This window comes from Otolemur garnettii, unplaced genomic scaffold, assembly GCF_000181295.1.
Source record: "Otolemur garnettii isolate 467f Iridium unplaced genomic scaffold, OtoGar3 scaffold00519, whole genome shotgun sequence".
NCBI lineage: Eukaryota > Metazoa > Chordata > Mammalia > Primates > Galagidae > Otolemur > Otolemur garnettii.
This window is the reverse complement of record NW_003852914.1, coordinates 17,311-22,811: the sequence shown is the minus strand read 5'-3', so window position 1 is coordinate 22,811 and position 5,501 is coordinate 17,311. Positions and strand designations below refer to the sequence as shown.

Here is a 5,501-nt window from a genome sequence, read left to right as displayed (position 1 = left end):
AAAGATGCATAAACAAAATAATTCATTCGTATCTTTTTATTGATCAGTTATAAAAACAATATTTTGTATATATTAGGTTCATTAAACAATAACAATCAATTTAACCTATTTCTTTATCTTTTATGTGGCTACTAGCTAATTTGAAGCAACACACTTGGCTCTCATTTTATTTCTATTGGACAGGCTGAATGAGAGGACTGCCTCCCCTTTCAAAGCTCAGGCTGCCCCTCAGAAGACCAGAGTTCAGGAAAAATTTTATTTTTCTTCATACAGAGTCTCACTATGTCGTCTTCAGTAGAATGCCATGGTGTCACAGCTCACAGCAACCTCCAACTCTTGGGCTTAAGGCCTTAAGCAGTTCTCTTACCTCAGCCTGTCTAGGAACTGGGACTATAAAAGCCCGCCACTATGCTCAGCTATTTTTTGGTTGTAGTTGTCATTGTTGTTTGGCAGGCCCAGGCTGATTTGAACCCACCAGCTCTGCTGTATGTATCTGGTGCCCTAGCCACTGTGCTATAGGCACCAAGCCAGGAAAATTTTTAAAAATCCCAAACTTTGGCTCGGCGCCTATAGCTCAACCGGCTAAGGCGCCAGCCACGTACACCTAAGGTGGCGGGTTCGAATCCAGCCCGGACCCGCCAAACAACAATGACGGCTGCAACCAAAAAATAGCCGGGCGTTGTGGTGGGCGCCTGTAGTCCCAGCTACTTGGGAGGCGGAGGCAGGAGACTCGCTTGAGCCCAGGAGTTGGAGGTTGCTGTGAGCTGTAATGCCACGGCACTCTACCCAGGGGGACAGCTTGAGGCTCTGTCTCAAAAAAAAAAAAAAAATCCCAAACTTTAAAATAATTACTGGTTTTCACAAGATGGTGTTGAAGGTGAAGAAAGAAGCTTGTGCCCCTCCCAAAGCCAAAGTAAAAGTACTGAAGGCCAAGAAGGCAGTGCTAAAAGTGAACCACAGACACACAAAAAAGAATATTTCTACATCACCCACATTTCAGCTGCTGAAGACACTGTGGCAGCCCAAATATCCCAGGAAGAGCGCCCCCAGGAGAAACAAGCTTGAGCCCTGTTCCATCATCCAGTTCTCCCTGACCACTGAGTCCACCTTGAAGAAGAGAGAAGAAAACACCACACTTGTGTTCCCTGTGGATATCAAAGCCAACAAGGACCAGGTCAGACAGGCTGTGAAGAAGCTGTTTGATACTGCTGCAGTCAAGGTCAACACTCCGATGAGGCCTGATGGAGAGAAGAGACATGTTCCACCGGCTCCTGATTATGATGCTTTGGATGTGGCCCACCAAATTGGGATCATCTAAACCAAGTCCAGCTGGCTAATTCTAAATATAGGTTGGATGTAAAGTTCATGTGCAATTTAAATAGGAAAGTATTTTAAATTTAAATATAAACGGTGAAGTTTTAAGTAGTAAAGTATTTAAAACTGTACATGGGGGCAGCGCCTGTTGCTCAGTGAGGAGGACGTTGGCCACATTTGCCAAGGGTGGTGGGTTCAAACCCAGCCCTGACCAAACTGCAACAAACAAAATAGCCGGGTGTTGTGGCAGGCACCTGTAGTCCCAGCTACTCGGGAGGCTGAGGCAAGAGAATCACTTAAGGCCTTAAGCCCAAAAGTTGGAGGTTGCTATGAGCTGTGAAGCCACTGCACCCTACTGAGGGCGACAAAGTGAGACTTTTTATCTGAAAATTATAATAAAATAAAATTGTACACGAACCTTCTGTCCACCCTACATATAACTTTTCACCAAAAAGAAATATATATAATTGTTAATAATGTTTCCATGAGTGGAAAACATGTATTTACTGTGTGAGTATATACGAGCACATCTGTATGTATATATTGTTAAAATTAATAAACGGATGTAATTTATATTCAGGGCTAACTACAAATACTCCTCAGGCAGAGCTGCATCTCAGATAAGGCACAAAGCCATGTGTAATAAGAGCTACAGAGTTTGTTAGGTAAAGCCCACATTGTAGCTGAGCCCTTCATCCAGGAGGTGCACCATGTACCCCTACATTGTGCCTGTTAATTGGGATCTTAAATACCACCCCTGTATAAATCCTCCTCCAATGCCAACCCCCTGACTAGAGACAGGACATAATTTCACCCTTCTCTGAACTGCCATAGCCTTTTCTCGTAACTCCCAATGTCGTTCATCTGTGCATCAGGTGACTAAGTTATTTCTGTGTGTGTGTTTAGCTAGACTTCATGATGTACATTCAGAATGCCTTGAAAGCAGAGTCTAACTCCTGTTTAAATAGGTGCCGAAGCCTAGCACAACTAAACACTCAGTGAGCAGACTTTCATTCCTTTATTCAAATTCTAGTGGCCCTGGAATATCCAGGTGAATAAAGTCATGGTCCCTTCCCTTAATAAAAGAAAAAGGAAAAAATAAAAAGTGCGGTGGTCAAGAAACTGTTAGGACAAGCAAGATGGGGAGCTGGACCAGGTGACCGCATGGCTGTGCTCCAGGCTTTCCTACCGGTGGCCTTCCATGACCTACTCATTGATGGAGCCCTTGGCCTACCCTGGAAGTGTGGCTGAGGGCTTCTTGGAGGAAGAGCTTTGGCTCAACGCTGAGCTGAGCCAGCTGAAGTTTTCAGAGCCAGGGGGCATCATGTACAATCCTGTGGAGTATGTGTGGGAGCCACGTTTCAGCTGTGTGACTCACTACTGCCAGGGCCCCAAGCAAGTGCTCTTCCTGGGGATGAACCTGGGACCTTTTGCCTTGGCCCAGACTGGGGTGCCCTTTGGGACAGTTAGCATGGTCCGGGACTGGGCAGTGGGGGACTGTGCTGACAGTTCTGCACGAGCACTCTAAACGACTTAGACTGGGACTGGAGTGCCCATAGTCAGAAGCGTGCAGTGTCTGATTTGGGGGCTTTTTCTCGAACCTCTGTGAACAGCCCGAGGTCTTCTTCCGCCACTGCTTCATTCACAATCTGTGTGCACGGCTCTTCCTGACTCCCAGCGTGCGCAACCTCACCTCTGCCGAGCTGCCTGCTAAACAGCGAGAACAGCTTTTTGGGACCTGTGATGTGGCCCTTTGTTGGCAGGTACAGCTGTTGGAGGTGCAGCTGGTGGTGGTAGTAGGTTGACTGCTGAGCAGCGGGCACGGTGGGCTCTCTCTGGGCTAATGCCAGATGTCCAGGTAGGGGGCAGCCGCACCCTTCTCCATGTAACCCACAGGCCAAGGGCTGGGAGGCAGTGACCAAGAAAAGACTGACGGAGTTAGGGATACTGTCCTTATTGACAAAATGAGAGCCCTGGGGGCTAGGCATAGGACATGTTCAAGGTCTCCAGGTCATTCTTGGGCAAGGAGAAAAGACACCTCCTGGACTAGAGCCAAAGGGTCCTCTTGGGCTCCCTGGTGGCTGGAAAACTTGCTCTCTGATCTCTTGACTGTCCTATCTGTGAAACTGATTTCAAATGGAAATAATTGTTATGTTTAGTTAAACTGACATGGAGGCCATGCTGTTCAATTTTTTTTTTTTTGAAACTTGTGAAACAGCAGGTACATATGAATGGAATACATTGTATTTTGTAACATATTAAGAAGTTTATAATATATAACATAAGAATCACTATTAAGGTTTGGATTTAGGTAATTATGACAATGTTACATAGGAGGTGTTGGATATTCTGCAAAATCTTGCTCGTTGTATTATTTGGAGTATGTGTTTCGTACATTTAAATTTTTTTGTTTTTGTTTTTTGTTTTTTGAGACAGAGTCTCACTATGTCACCCTTGGTAGAGTGCTGTGGCATCACAGCTCTCAGCAACCTCAAATTCTTGGACTTAAGTGATTCTTTTTCCTCAGCATTCCAAGAAGCTGGGACGACAGTCTATGCTACAAGGCCCAGCTACTTTTTGTTTTCTTCTTGTCATTGTTGTTAAGTAGGCCTGGGTGGGGTTTGAACCCATCAGCCCAGGTACATGTGGCCAGTGCTTTAAGCACTGAGTTATGTGCGTCAAGCCCATTCAACTTATTTTTGATGAATTGGGAACTGTAGATCAATTGAAGCAGTATATATTTTTGAATATTTTACATCTATGATTGTGGTTTCTTTTGTTTGTTTTTGGTTTTTTGAGATAGTGTCTCACTATGTCACCCTTGATAACGTGCCCTGGAGTCACAGCTCACAACAACCTGAAACTCTTGGGCTTAAGCGATTCTCTTGCCTCAGCCTCCCAAGTAGCTGGGCCCAGCACAATGCCTGGCTAGTTTTTGGCTGCAGTTGTCATTGTTGTCTAGCAGTCCCAGGCCGAGCTTGAACCCGCCAGCCTCTATGTATATGGCTGGTGCCCTACTCACTGAGCTGTAGGCACCGAGCCTGTACATTTCTTAAATGCCCCTACATCTGCCCCTACATTTCCTAAATATAATCATGTCCGGAGTCTATAGTAAACTCTCTTGTTGCAAAATAACTATTATTTCATTATTTCTTCCTTAGTATATGCTTATCCGATTGTGTTATTCATATACACACACATAAATATACAGTAGAACTTCTATAAGTAGAACTTCAGTAACTGAAATGACTTCAGTAAGTTCTACTTACAGGAACTGAAACAAACTTGTCAACATATACCAGTGGTCAACATAAGGAACTAGGTCTACTGTATTAATACATATGTGGTGCATGTCTGGTCTATGAAAGTTAGGTCAACTTGAGGAATTGATCGATGTAGGGAGATGGTGAACTATGGAGGTTCTGCTGTGTGTATGTATGTATATGTACACACACATAGATATATAAACATACAGTCACGCAAAAATGTTGAGGTCTGCAGGGCTATCTTCATAATCATGAGTAAGCATCTCCCTCCAGGTCTCTGGATGGGTAGGACCACTCCCAGATGATGGCTGGGAGAGGTTGCAGATGGCCACATAGTCACTTCATAATTCTCAGTGGGACAAAGTGATTAGGCCATTCTCCATTGTATAATCAAGACCAGGGCTTTTCTAGTTTGCCAATGAATGAGAGTCTGCCTTTTCAAGATGACCCCTTTTTAAGGGCATTATGAGGATTTCACAACCTCCTCTTTGGGTCCCAAAGCTCTCATAAAATCACTTGTTATGAGATGGGGGAGGTCTCACTATATTGCTTAGACTGCTGTGTCAAACTGCTGGACTGAAGGGACCGTCTCATCTCTGCCTCTAAATAGGTGAGATGACAGGTGCAAACCACTGTACTGGGCTGTCATAAGAGCATTTTTTCCCCATAGATGGCTTCCAGATTTTTGTTCCTATGGGGGCAGGGATACATGAACATGAGAATTCTACTGTACCATTTTACTTAACTTTCTCTATATGTTTTCACTTTCTATTTTGTTCTGTATTTTCTGTAATTTTAGATATTACAACTATTAGAATTTGAAGTTATGTAAAAAGTAAGTTAGATAATCAGTAGGCATTCCATATTCATTAAAAGGCTCACTTAAAAGTTCTAGTTGAGGCTCTGCGCCTGTGGCTCAAG

At 44.2% G+C, this 5,501-nt stretch overlaps 2 pseudogenes; both read left to right on the top strand.

The window, feature by feature from the left end:
* The first annotated feature begins 865 nt into the window (after window positions 1-865).
* On the top strand, window positions 866-1,318 carry LOC105888421 (annotated as a pseudogene).
* A 1,197-nt stretch (window positions 1,319-2,515) lies between these two features.
* LOC105888420 lies at window positions 2,516-3,282 on the top strand (annotated as a pseudogene).
* The last annotated feature ends 2,219 nt before the right edge of the window (window positions 3,283-5,501 follow it).